This window comes from Palaemon carinicauda, chromosome 26 (assembly GCF_036898095.1).
Source record: "Palaemon carinicauda isolate YSFRI2023 chromosome 26, ASM3689809v2, whole genome shotgun sequence".
Classification (NCBI taxonomy): Eukaryota; Metazoa; Arthropoda; class Malacostraca; order Decapoda; family Palaemonidae; genus Palaemon; species Palaemon carinicauda.
Window position 1 is genome coordinate 94,040,500 of NC_090750.1, and position 14,401 is coordinate 94,054,900.

A 14,401-nucleotide genomic window follows, 5' to 3' on the forward strand; every position below is an offset into this window, starting at 1 on the left:
TGCAGTCAAGATTTATAAAGAAGGCAGTAGTTACTGCCAGGAAATAATCACGCCCCTTGCCTCCCCACCTGTTCTGGCAACTAATAGACCCCCCTACATGTGCATTAAGAAATCAGTTCTTGGCTGACCAGGTAGGCTGCAAGATGTTCCAGCAGATGCTGCTAAGACGAGGGTCATTTCCAAATTGAGATGCCGGGCCAAGGTTGACAACAGACCAGCTATATCAGTAATACCGACTGTGACAAAGGAGTCGACCTTTGAAGAAGATTACGGCAGTAATACCTTTGACGATACTTACAGATCCTGCTTCGGTGTCAACTCAGCTGACAGTGTTTCTACTGAAGATGCCAAGACCCTCCAGTCAGAAGGCCATTTATATGACTTGATCAGGGCCTTTAACTCTAGGAAGAGCTCCAAGCTCTTCCAGATCCGTCACATACAATTACTTGAGCAACTGCGACGTGCAATCGTTTATTTATGTCATGCCTAACCTAGTAGTACATCTAGTATAGCTCTAATGAGAGAAGGAACAAAAGAAACAGACCTACTGAACATCGATCAATTACTAAATAAATCAGTAGAAAAAAACATCTAGTGTAGCTCTAATTGGAGAAGGAACTAAAGAAACAGACCTACTGAACATCGATCAATTACTAAATAAATCAGTAGAAAAAAGCTAAGTTCCATTCCATAAATGTTTGCAATGTCTATTTGCAAGGATAAGTTCCAAAGCTGCTCACATTGCGGTGTTGATCCAACATTTGCTTGAGATAAGCAACATAGAAATACTGTGCAGCCATGATGATCGTAATCATGGACTGTTGAGGGAAAAACAAAAGCGCTCAAACAATTGTTGTTTTCTTCATCCTTGGCTAACTCTCTCCCTCCCAATGGAAGAGAAAAGACTGGAGAAGTACCTATTAGATACTCTTTCTGACTGGTCTTTAAAGACTACAGTACTTGTTTCAACCAGAAAACAGTCCTGTTTCTTTCTTTTGATCGTCATCAGCTGACAGACTCCTTTACTGCGGTGGATAAAATTCAAATCTATGATTAACTGCACGTACATGAAGCCTCTATGCATAAAACTTTTAAAAAACTGAATGCAAGTGTAAACCGTTCACAACTCATGGTCTGCTGCCATGCGTATCCTTGGCAAACTTATTACCACTGTACTAGGAAGGATTTACGTCTACATGCGTTTCTTTACTCTAGGAAGGCAAATACTTTGCACAAGCATCCCTAATTTCTTGTTTTTCTTTGTCAGGGTAAAATCCCCGATCATAATCATGCAAACACGAAAAGGAGAAATATTAAAAATCTAAAGTAATTTGTAATTCCCCTAACTACTGTATCAATAGATTTACACTGGCTGCCTATTGAAGAGAGAATTGAGTTTGAAATATGTATAATAACCAATCAAGTTATCAGAACCGGACGTCCAAAATATCTAAGAGAATTGCTACATATAGTCCAGCCAACAAATCGTGTTGACACGAGAATAGTTACAGATGGTTTCAAACTATTGGAACCGAGATAGATGTCTATTGCAGGCTCTACAGCATTTAAATATGCAGCCCTGAGACTATACAATAAGTTCCCACGAGACATCCGAATGACTGAAGATATTAAGGCTTTCAAGAGGAAACTGACGACTTCCTTATTCTGCGCGTGCTCCAATAGTGAATATTTAATAGTAAACAAGCAATATACGATGTGAAATGTTGAATGCTTTCAAACGAACTCGATAAAATGACTGTGGAGGTCCTGTAGAGAGTAGGGTTCCCCTGCTGTATAGGACCGGAAAAACAGCCCTTAAAGTAAAGTAAAAACTACTTAATTTAGACACCCCGAGTAAAGTCGTCCCATAACTCTTGAGAATCCTTTAGAAGCATATCCGAGATTTCTAGGTGTAATCTTACGGGAGAGAGAGAGAGAGAGGGATTAGTAGGGAAATGTCACATCTTTTGATAACCCTTTCTCTCGTCATGAAGAGAAACTTGGAATCTAGAAGGAATTTGTTTCCATAAACAAAAATGTTATTTTCCTTAGTAAAATAAATTTTTGAATATACTTACCCGATGATCATGTAGCTGCAACTCTGTTGCCCGACAGAAAAAACCTACGGTCGGGATACGCCAGCGATCGCTATACAGGTGGGGGTGTACAACAACAGCGCCATCTGTCGAGTAGGTACTCAGGTACTTCTTGTCAACAAGAACCAATTTTCTCCTCGGTCCACTGGGTCTCTATGGGGAGGAAGGGAGGGTCCTTAAATTCATGATCATCGGGTAAGTATATTCAAAAATTTATTTTACTAAGGAAAATAACATTTTTCAATATTAATCTTACCCGATGATCATGTAGCTGATTCACACCCAGGGGGGTGGGTGGAGACCAGCATACATGTTAACATTAGAAGCTAAGTATCCCGTATTTCATTTTAGCAGTTATTCAAAATAACAAACATAAAATAAATAAGTACCTGGTAAGGAAGTCGACTTGAACCATTACTCTGCCTTTTTAAGTACGTCTTCCTTACTGAGCCTCGCGATCCTCTTAGGATGCTGAGCGACTCCTAGGTGCTGAAGTATGAAGGGCTGCAACCCATACTAAAGGACCTCATCACAACCTCTAATCTAGGCGCTTCTCAAGAAAGAATTTGACCACCCGCCAAATCAACCAGGATGCGAAAGGCTTCTTAGCCTTCCGTACAACCCAAAAACAACAATAAAAAGCATTTCAAGAGAAAGATTAAAAAAAAAAGGTTATGGGATTATGGGAATGTAGTGGTTGAGCCCTCACCTACTACTGCACTCGCTGCTACGAATGGTCCCAGGGTGTAGCAGTTCTCGTAAAGAGACTGGACATCTTTAAGGTAAAATGATGCGAACACTGACTTGCTTCTCCAATAGGTTGCATCCATTACACTCTGCAGAGAACGGTTCTGTTTGAAGGCCACTGAAGTAGCGACAGCTCTAACTTCATGTGTCCTCACCTTCAGCAAAGCATGGTCTTCCTCATTCAGATGAGAATGGGCTTCTCTAATCAAAAGTCTGATGTAATAAGAAACTGCGTTCTTCGACATCGGTAAAGAAGGTTTCTTAATAGAACACCATAAAGCTTCTGATTGTCCTCGTAATGGCTTTGTACGTCTTAAATAGTACTTAAGAGCTCTTACTGGGCATAGTACTCTCTCTTGTTCGTTTCCAACCAAACTGGACAGGCTTGGAATCTCGAACGATTTGGGCCAAGGACGAGAAGGGAGCTCGTTTTTAGCTAAAAAACCAAGCTGTAAGGAACATGTAGCCGTTTCAGATGTAAAACCTATGTTCCTGCTGAAGGCGTGTATCTCACTGACTCTTTTAGCTGTTGCTAAGCAAACGAGGAAAAGAGTCTTCAAAGTGAGATCTTTAAAAGAGGCTGATTGAAGTGGTTCGAACCTTGCTGACATCAGGAACCTTAAAACCACGTCTAGGTTCCAACCTGGTGTGGCTAACCGACGCTCCTTTGAGGTCTCAAAAGACTTAAGGAGGTCCTGTAGATCTTTGTTGGTGGAAAGATCTAAGCCTCTGTGGCGGAAGACTGCTGCCAACATGCTTCTGTAACCTTTGATCGTAGGAGCTGATAGGGATCTTACATTCCTTAGGTGTAAAAGGAAGTCAGCTATCTGCGTTACAGAGGTACTGGTTGAGGAAACTGAATTCGCCTTGCACCAGCTTCGGAAGACTTCCCATTTTGACTGGTAGACCTTGAGAGTGGATGTCCTCCTTGCTCTGGCAATCGCTCTGGCTGCCTCCTTCGAAAAGCCTCTAGCTCTTGAGAGTCTTTCGATAGTCTGAAGGCAGTCAGACGAAGAGCGTGGAGGCTTGGGTGTACCTTCTTTACGTGCGGCTGACGCAGAAGGTCCACTCTTAGAGGAAGAGTCCTGGGAACGTCTACTAGCCATTGCAGTACCTCGGTGAACCATTCTCTCGCGGGCCAGAGGGGAGCAACCAACGTCAACCGTGTCCCTTCGTGAGAGGCAAACTTCTGCAGTACCTTGTTGACAATCTTGAACGGGGGGAACGCGTACAGGTCTAGATGGGACCAATCCAGAAGAAAGGCATCTACGTGAACTGCTGCTGGGTCCGGAATCGGTGAGCAATAATTTGGGAGCCTCTTGGTCATCGAGGTAGCGAACAGATCTATGGTGGGCTGACCCCACAGGGCCCATAGTCTGCTGCAAACATTCTTGTGAAGGGTCCACTCTGTAGGGATGACCTGACCCTTCCGGCTGAGGCGGTCTGCCATGACATTCATGTCGCCTTGAATGAACCTCGTTACAAGCGATATCTTTCGATCTCTTGACCAGGTGAGGAGGTCCCTTGCGATCTCGAACAACTTCCTCGAATGAGTCCCTCCTTGCTTGGAGATGTACGCCAAGGCTGTAGTGTTGTCGGAGTTCACCTCCACCACCTTGCCTAGAAGGAGGGACTTGAAGCTTCTCAAGGCCAGATGAACTGCCAGTAGCTCCTTGCAGTTGATGTGAAGTGCTCTTTGATCCGGATTCCACGTGCCCGAGCATTCCCGACCGTCCAGTGTCGCACCCCAGCCCGTGTCCGATGCGTCCGAGAAGAGAAGGTGGTCGGGGGTCTGAACAGCCAGTGGTAGACCTTCCTTGAGAAGAATGCTGTTCTTCCACCAAGTCAGTGCAGACATCATCTCTTCGGATATAGGAACTGAGACCGCTTCTAGCGTCATGTCCTTTCTCCAGTGAGCAGCTAGATGATACTGAAGGGGTCGGAGGTGGAGCCTCCCTAACGCGATGAACTGGTCCAGCGATGAAAGCGTTCCTATTAGACTCATCCACTGTCTGACTGAACATCGGTTCCTTTTCAGCATGCTCTGGATGCATTCTTGGGCTTGACTGATTCTGGGGGCCGACGGAAAAGCCCGACTCTGAATCTCCATACCTAGATAGACTATAGTTTGGGATGGGACGAGTTGGGACTTTTCTATATTGACCAGGAGACCCAATTCCTTGGTCAGATCCATAGTCCATTTGAGATTCTCCAGACAGCGACGACTTGACGGAGCTCTTAAAAGCCAGTCGTCCAAATAGAGGGAGGCTCTGATGTCTGCCAAATGCAGGAATTTGGCAATATTCCTCATCAGTTTGGTAAACACTAGAGGTGCCGTGCTTAGGCCAAAGCACAGGGCTTGGAACTGGTAAACGACCTTTCCAAAGACGAACCTTAGGAAAGGTTGGGAGTCTGGATGGACGGGGACGTGGAAGTACGCGTCCTTTAGGTCCAACGAGACCATCCAGTCTTCCTTCCTGACCGATGCTAGCACCGACTTCGTCGTCTCCATGGTGAACGTCTGCTTGGTGACAAAAGCATTTAGAGCACTGACGTCCAGCACCGGTCTCCACCCTCCTGTCTTCTTTGCTACTAAGAAGAGACGGTTGTAGAAGCCCGGGGATTGATGGTCCCGGACTATGACTACCGCTCCCTTTTGTAGCAAGAGAGACACCTCTTGCTGTAAAGCTAGCCTCTTGTCCTCCTCTCTGTACCTGGGAGAGAGGTCGATGGGAGTAGTTGCTAGAAGGGGCTTGCGCAAGAATGGAATCCTGTACCCCTCTCTGAGCAACTTCACAGACTGTGCGTCTGCACCCCTGTTCTCCCAGGCCTGCCAGTAGTTCTTGAGCCTGGCTCCCACTGCTGTCTGGAGAGGTTGGCAGTCAGACTCTGCCTTTTGAGGACTTGGAACCCTTCTTCTTTTTGCCGCGTTGACTATCGGCACGGGTACCTCCTCTGCTGGAGGTTCTGCCACGAAAGGGCGGAATGAACCTAGACGCTGGAGAGTCCATCCTAGGTCTAGGCACGGAAGGTAAAGCTGTGACTTTACGTGCGGATGACGCCACCAGGTCATGGGTATCCTTCTGGATCAACGAGGCGGCAATCCCCTTGATCAGCTCTTCCGGAAAGAGACACTTGGAAAGCGGAGCAAACATCAACTCCGACTTCTGACATGGTGTGATCCCCGCCGACAAGAAGGAGCAAAGGTGATCTCGCTTCTTAAGAACTCCAGACACGTACGAAGCCGCAAGCTCGCCAGACCCATCCCGAATGGGTTTGTCCATGCATGACATGATGAGCATGGCAGAGTCCTTATCCGAAGGGGAGGTCTTTCTGCTTAACGCTCCCAAACACCAGTCCAGGAAGTTGAAGATCTCAAAAGCACGAAAAACTCCCTTCAAAAGATGGTCCATGTCCGAAAAGGTCCAGCAAATCTTGGAGCGTCTCATAGCCAGTCTGCGGGGAGAGTCTACCAGACTTGAGAAGTCGCCCTGGGCAGAGGCAGGAACTCCCAAGCCGGGATCTTCTCCCGTGGCATACCAGACGCTAGATTTGGAAGCAAGCTTGGTCGGTGGAAAGATGAAGGATGTCTTCCCAAGTTGATTCTTGGACTGCAACCACTCTCCCAGTACCCTTAAAGCTCTCTTGGATGAGCGCGCGAGTACGAGCTTCGTAAAGGCAGGAGCTGCAGACTGCATGCCTAAAGCGAACTCAGAGGGAGGTGAGCGCGGGGTTGCAGACACAAACTGGTCCGGATACAACTCCCTAAACAGGGCAAGGACTTTCCTAAAGTCTAAGGAGGGAGGCGTAGTCTTGGGTTCCTCTATGTCGGAGTGTTGATCGTCCAAATGCGCAGCTTCGTCGTCATCAGAGACTCCTTCATCCGAATGCTGAGGAGGAAGCGGCAAAGGAGGAGAAGAAAGCTGAACGGCTGAATCCGGCAGCACGGGTGCATGCGTAGCTGCACTGGATCCAACATCATGCCGCTGCTGGTCAGTCTGAGAGCTGGCAACAACAAAAGCGGAGTGATGGTGCGTGGTGGGGACTGCCGTGGGTTGTGGAGACTGCCGCATTGCGTCAAAACACGGCAGCTTGACAGCACCTTCCCACTGCTGATGCGGTAGCTCACGCATGTCAACGGAGGGTGCCGCACGTCGGCTAACGTCAACATGCGTCTGGCAGGGTCGACTGCGCATCGGTGGTGGAGCTCTCACAGCCGGAGTGTGGGAGCAGGCAGCCGCAGTGTCTGCTGAGCGCACAACCGTAGCAGGTTGTAGGTTAACAGGTGCAGTGTCAACCTTCTCAGCACGATACTCCTGCATGAATGAAGCTAGCTGAGTCTGCATAGACTGCAGCATAGACCACTTAGGGTCTACAGTGGTTGGTGCGGCAACAGACGGAGTGATTGCCTGCTGCGGAACCACTCTACCTCTCTTGGGAGGTGTGCAGTCTTCGGAAGACTGCGGCGAGTCCGAACTGACCCAGTGGCTACACCTGGGCCGTTGGACTCGCTCGGAAGGGACCCTGCGCTTGAGAGGTCGTGAGACCTTGGTCCAGCGTTTCTGCCGAGAAACTTCTTCCACAGACGAGGAATGAATGGGCTCACTCGTCTGTTTGTGGATGGGACGATCTCTGCAAGATACGTCCGCAACCACTGAGGGTACATCTGTACGCTGATCAAGGCCTGTCGAACCCTTTGGTCCTTCGACATTGCTTCTCCCCTGGGCTTGGGAGCTTGCAAGAGGTCCCGGACTGGGAGGACGACTGGCACGAACAGATGCACCCTCATGCGTAACACTGACACTGACACTTTTCACCGCACTTGCACTCACTACACTTCCCACTGCACTTTTCTCCTTCAACTCTTTGACATCGGCCAAGAGTTGATTGCGGTCATTAGCTAATGACTCCACTCTGTCACCAAGAGCCTGAATGGCACGCATCATGTCCGCCATCGAGGGTTGCTGAGAGCTAGTAGAAGGGTCGGGAGTCACCACTACAGGGGAAGGAATAGGTTGAGGGGCATGGGGAGAGGAAAAATCAAAAGAGCGAGACGAACTCCTCCTGATCCTATCCTTCTCTAGCCTACGTGCATTCTTAAGGAATTCATTAAAATCGAATTCCGAAAGCCCAGCGCATTCCTCACATCGATCTTCCAATTGACAGGATTTACCCCTACAATTGGAACAAACGGTGTGAGGATCTATAGAGGCCTTCGGAAGACGCCTAGAACAGTCCCTAGCGCTACACTGCCTGTACTTGGGGACTTGAGTATGGTCAGACATCTTGAATTAGCCAAGGGGGGAATCCAAAATCTATCTAAGTCGTCAACAAATAATCCAAAACTAATCAAAAAAGCTTGATAAGGTAATGATAATAACTCCTGTACAGCGAAAGCTAATATCTAGAGAGAATACATCACCAAAAAGCATGAAATCAACTCCAGAAACAACAGCGTATCAAGTAGGTCTTGCCGGTGGCACGACAGAGGAAAAATTGATTCTTGTTGACAAGAAGTACCTGAGTACCTACTCGACAGATGGCGCTGTTGTTGTACACCCCCACCTGTATAGCGATCGCTGGCGTATCCCGACCGTAGGTTTTTTCTGTCGGGCAACAGAGTTGCAGCTACATGATCATCGGGTAAGATTAATATTGAAAAAGGATGCTTCCCTAATATGTTAACATCAGATAGAGTATGTATAGATGCATACAATACATATCTATCGCAGGCACCAAGGTTTCTCGATAAGAAAACATGCCCATCTTGGTTTTAGAGTGATGTCTGTGCCTAAGCAGATGGAAAATACCTCTTATTGTAGATCTCTAACTGCCTCATCCACATTCAGTGTCTAGAAAAGAGATTCACCAGCTCAGGAGAGTTCAGGCGAGGCGAGCGATTGCCTTAAGCGCACGCTGTTGAACGCCGGGAAAATCTCTGCAATTATCTCGAGTGTACGCTGAGTGCATTGAGAGAACAATTGCTTTATGCATATCTTTCAGGTTGACTCGGGTTCGAGCCCCAGAGAAGCATGAACCTGGTTCAGGCTCTACCTACCTGTTAGGTGAAGCAGGCTCATTGACTGTGGGCAAGCAAGAGATGTACCGCCCACCTAGGTGAAGCCGGCAAGCGGGAGACGTGGGGCACTGGGAGTGCAGCCACAGGTAAGCGAGCCTGGCTCGTGCATTTTACAACCAGTAGAGCAAGCTTAGTTGTGCAACGGAGCGCATGAGAAATGGGGATTGACCCGAGTGCTAGCTTATGATGCTCAGCTCTCAAGCAAGGTTAGCTGATCGGCACAGACAATTTGAGTGCTGAGTACTAGCTGTTGCCAAGATCTCTGCGGAGCTCCAAAGAGCTAAAGCGCTTTGGTGTCAGAACGCATGTCTCTTTGAGCTACCTGGTCAGGACAACAGCTAGCACTTGCGACAGCATCTGCCAAACAATCCCGGAGAGTTCGTGGGTTTAGAGGAAGATCCTGGCTAAAGCATATCTCTCAAGTGAAATGCTAGTTTCCCCCTAAGTTTTGTGCTGAGGCCGCTGAGAGGCAGCTTGTTAAGCAAACCTCTCAAATTGGTAAATTGATTTAATCACCATAATAAATTGCTAAAAGCAAGTTGAACACCAGACTCAGAATGCGAAGCAATTGGCTTCCAATAAGCAAGAGTAAAAACATTGAATCAACAGCACTCACTGAGATGAGAGATACTCACATGTGCACTTCAGAAAACCATGAAGGGATGGCAAATACACACAAAAGGAAAGCAGTCTGATCCTAACACTTCATAGAAGTCTAGCTTCAAGGAAGCGAGCATGAGCTTTCACCCTTGGCCAGCTTAAAGTATTAAAGGTAACATGATAACATTATTCAAGTTCTTGACTCAAAGACCATATCTTGGGTAGTGTCATAGCCCCATGTACCATGGTCTTCCACCGTTTTGGGGGAGAGTTCTCTTGCGTGAGGGTACACTCGGACACACTATTCTGTCTTATTTTTCTTTCTCTTTTTTTTTAAGTTTTTATAATTTATATATGAAAGAATTAATTTAATGTTACTATTATTGAAATATCAAAAATTTTAAGTAATTTTTATTTTTCCTAACATACTTACCAAGAACTACTTTCTTAGGAGTTACCTGTAATCTCCTCTCTACCGACCAGAGTTTTGTGTAGGGTACCCTCAATCCCGTTTTCTATGGAGGCCTACCTCGGCATTAAAGAATGTGGCCTGAGGGTAGGCTTATCGCTATGTCGATGTCCGCTTGGGTCGAAATCTTCAGTAAGTTCTATTGAAGTAGCACAATACTTGCAAGGGAAGAGAGGCACTCGGGGAAGGAAGGGAGGGCCATTACCCGAAAGTAGTTCTCGGTAAGTAAGTTAGGAAAAATAAAAATTACTTAAAATTTTTGATTTGTTCCAACACGAATACTTACCTCGAACTACTTTCTTAGGAGACTTACACTTTAGGAGGCGGGAGTGCTATTCTGACCTACAGACCCAGTAAGCGGAGGCCAAGAAGCCTAGGTATAACGGTACATACTAGAAAACGGACGAGAGGGTAACTACACAAAGAGCTCACATTAGTGTCTAAGTACTCACCCTTTGAAAAACTTCTTCTGATGTTGCATCCAGTAACGTAGTCGTGAAGAACATGTTATCCAATGGTACAAGTTGGTAATCTCCAATGAGGATAGGGAGCAACTGGGTAGGATGAAAGGAAACGCACCTGTGTCTCCCGGTTGCTATCCGTGATTGAGCCTGGGGCTTTTACCGTTAAACCACTTGGAGGGCGGATATGACTGTTCCAATGGAGAACCCGTCTAAGGACTTCCTCGAGTAGTCCTTGAGGTAATGGGCAGTAAAGGTCGACTGGTTCGACCAAGTACCTGCCCGAAGGATCTGACCCACTGCCATGTTTTTCTCAAAGGCTAAGGACGTGCTCAGGCCTCTGATGTCACGAGGTCTGGGGGCGCCTGGCACGGCCAGGCCTTCTTCCTTGTAGGCTCTGGCAATAACTTGTCTCAACCCGAAGGAAATGGTGTTCTTGGATACTTGCTTCTTAGTAACACCCGTGGACACGAAGAGGCTCTTGATGCTTGGCCGGAGATGAGCCGTTCTTTCAATGTATTTTCTAATGGTCCGGACAGGGCATAATTTCAAATCCTCCGAATTACCCGTCTTAGGGATGGCTGGTATGGAGAAACCTTCGAACTTCGGATCCCAGACCGCTGGGTTCTGGGTCTTCGCCACAAAGGAAGGAACGAACTTGAAGGATACTTCTTTCCATCCCTTCGAATGAGAGACGTCATATGACAGCCCATGGATCTCACCTACTCTCTTAGCGGACGCCAAGGCCAGCAAGAAGACTGCCTTGAGAGTGAGATCCATGTCCACATCTTTCAAAGATTCAAAGGGGGGCCACACAACATCTTCAGGACCTTAGCTAAATCCCACTGGGGCACCCTACTCGCTTGTGGGGGGCAGGACTGATCGAAGCTCTTGACAAGCATCGCTATGTGCCTAGAGGCCCCCAGGTCGATGCCCTTCAGGAGGAAGATTTGGCCTAAGGCGGCCCGTACCCCTTTTATGGCTGGGATTGTCATTCCCATTTTGTCTCTGAGAAATACCAGAAAATCCGCTATGTCCGGGACAGAGGCATTGAGGGGCTTTATGTGCCTCGCAGCGCACCACTTCGTGAAGGAGGCCCACTTAGCTTGGTAGACCGCAGCTGAAGACTTTCTCAGGTATAGCGACATTCTCTTAGCAGTGGATGAAGAATATCCTTCCTTCTTCAGGAATCGCTCGATAGTCTCCAGGCGTGAAGACGTAGGGACTGTGGGTTGTCGTGGAGCCTGAGAAAATGAGGTTGATGTAGAAGGTCTGACCTGTCGGGTAGAGGCCACGGAGGTTGACTCGCCAGGTCTTTTAGGTCCGCGAACCGCTCTCTCTCCGGCCACCAGGGCGCTACCAAAGTCATTTTTAAGTTTCGGGCTGTCCTTACTCTGTTGAGCACCTGCCTTATCAACGTGAAAGGGGGAAAAGCGTGACGTCTAGATTGTCCCACCTGTGCTGAAAGGCGTCTTCCAAGGCTGCCTTCGGATCTGGTACAGGAGAACAATATACGGGGAGTTGGGCGTTCAGTTTGGTTGCAAAGAGGTCCATCACCGGGGAACCCCAACGTTGGATGATGAGCTTGGCTACTTCTGGGAGGAGGGACCACTCTGTCCCTACTATTTGGCCCACTCTGCTGAGACCGTCGGCCAGCACGTTTTTCTTCCCGGGAATAAACCTTGCTAACAACACCACTTGGTTCTCTTCCGCTCAATCTAGAATCTTTATGGTGAGATCGCACAACTCCTTCGACTTCAAGCCTCCTTGCTTCTTTATGTATGCTACTACCGTGGCGTTGTCGCACATCAACGCCACGGTGTTTCCCCTTAGAAGATCTGCGAAGTGTAGGCAAGCCATCTGGACTGCCTTCAACTCCAGGACATTGATGTGGAGTCCCTTTTCCCCGTCCATCCAGGTTCCTCGCGCTGTCTCGTCGAGGAGATGGGCTCCCCATCCTTGGTTGGAGGCGTCTGTGAACAGTAGTAACTCGGGGGGGTCGTTCGCAAAGGGCATCCCCTTGAGTGAGTTCGACCGGCAATGCCACCATTCCAGGGAGGGCCTCGTGTTTGGTAGAACTGGGATTAGCACTTGTTGCGAGTCCAGTTGGCACCAGAGGTTCTTCAGGTTCCATTGCACGGCTCTGAGTCTTACTCTCCCCTGGGGAACCAGTTTCTCCAACGACACCAGGTGCCCTATCAGTCTTTTGCTCTCCTGGGGCGCCCCGATAGGAACGGGCGAATGATTTCCATGAGGTTGTTTATTCTGTCTTCTGAAGGGAAGGCTTTTCCCAGAATGGTATCTAGAGTCATTCCCAAGTATGTCATTCTGGTGGATGGTGATACAGTGAACCCTCGTTTATCGCGGTAGATAGGTTCCAGTCGCGGCCGCGATAGGTGAAAATCCGCGAAGTAGTGACACCATATTTACCTATTTATTCAACATGTATATTCAGACTTTTAAAACCTTCCCTTGTACGTAGTACTGTTAACAAACTACCCTTTAATGTACAGAACACTTAATGCATGTACTACAGTACCCTAAACTAAAACAGGCACAAATATTAAAGGTGATTTTATATCATGCATTTCCTAAACATGCTAAAAAGCACGATAAAAAATGGCAACCAATGTTTTGTTTACATTTATCTCTGATCATAATGTAGAAACAAACTGGAGGTAGAGCTTTGCTTATTACCCAGACATATTTCCCATACTTTTCCCTTAGAACTACATCACATCTTCCTACTTTAGATATATAGATATATATATATACTGTATATATATATATATATATATATATATATATATATATATATATATATATATATATATATATATATATATATATATATATATATATATATATGTATATATATATATATATATATATATATATATATATATATGTGTGTGTGTGTATATATATATATATTTATATGTATACACATATACATACCTACATATATACATAAATACATGCATACATATATATATATATATTACTGTATATATATGGGTTATGGAAAAAATCCGCGATGGTCGAACCGCGAAGTAGCGAGGGTTCACTGTAGGTTTGATTTTTCCGGGTTGATCACGATGCCCAGATCCTTGCAAAACTGGAGGAGTTTCATCCCTTGTTCCTCCACGAGGTCCTTCGAGGAGGAAAGAAGCAACCTGTCGTCCAGGTATCGGATGAGGCGAATGCCTCGTTCGTGAGCCCACACTGAGACAGTCGTGAAGACTCTCGTGAACACCTGGGGCGCTGTTGACAATCTGAAGCAAAGGGTCTTGAATTGCAGGATCTAGGAACCCCATTTCACCCGGAGAAACTTTCGACTCGAGGGGTGGACCGGAATTTGGAAGTAGGCGTCCTTGAGATCTATGGTCATCATGTAATCTTTCTCCCTCAAGGACAGTAGGACTGACTTCGGAGTGTCCATTTTGAAATCTATCTTCTTGATGAACTTGTTAAGAGCCGACAGATCTATAACCGGCCTCCACCCCCCCGTCGCCTTTTCTACCAGGAACAGGCGACTGTAGAAACCCGGGCCTGGGTGAAGAATTTCTTCCATGGCGCCCTTCTCCAACATGGAGGACACTTCCTCTTCAAGGGCGGTCTTCTTCAACGGGTCCTTGGGAGCCAGCCATTCCGCCCGGCTGGGCGGGATTAGAGGGGGTGGTTCTGCTAAGAACGGTAGTCTGTAGCCCTCCTTCAGTACGGACACTGTCCAAGGCTCTGCTCCGTGAGCCTTCCATGCTTGCCAATGTAGTCTGAGGCATCCCCCAACCCGAGGCTTGGGCGGGGATAGGGGGCCTCTCACTCTATCTCCTTCTGGAGGAGCGGCCTGAACGGCCTCTCCTAGAGGCAGAATAACCTGTTCTAAAGGAGGTTGAAGATGCTGGAGCCCCCCTACGGGGGGGGGGGCTGAGGCGCTGAGGACCAGGAG

General features: G+C 47.3%; 1 protein-coding gene across 3 annotated transcripts in view; it reads right to left on the reverse strand.

Annotated features, from left to right (window-relative positions):
* The window catches only part of LOC137619697 (tRNA (uracil-5-)-methyltransferase homolog A-like), a 70,839-nt gene that overhangs the window by 15,220 nt on the left and 41,218 nt on the right, over nt 1–14,401 (reverse strand). The gene's annotated exons all lie outside the window — the stretch shown is intronic.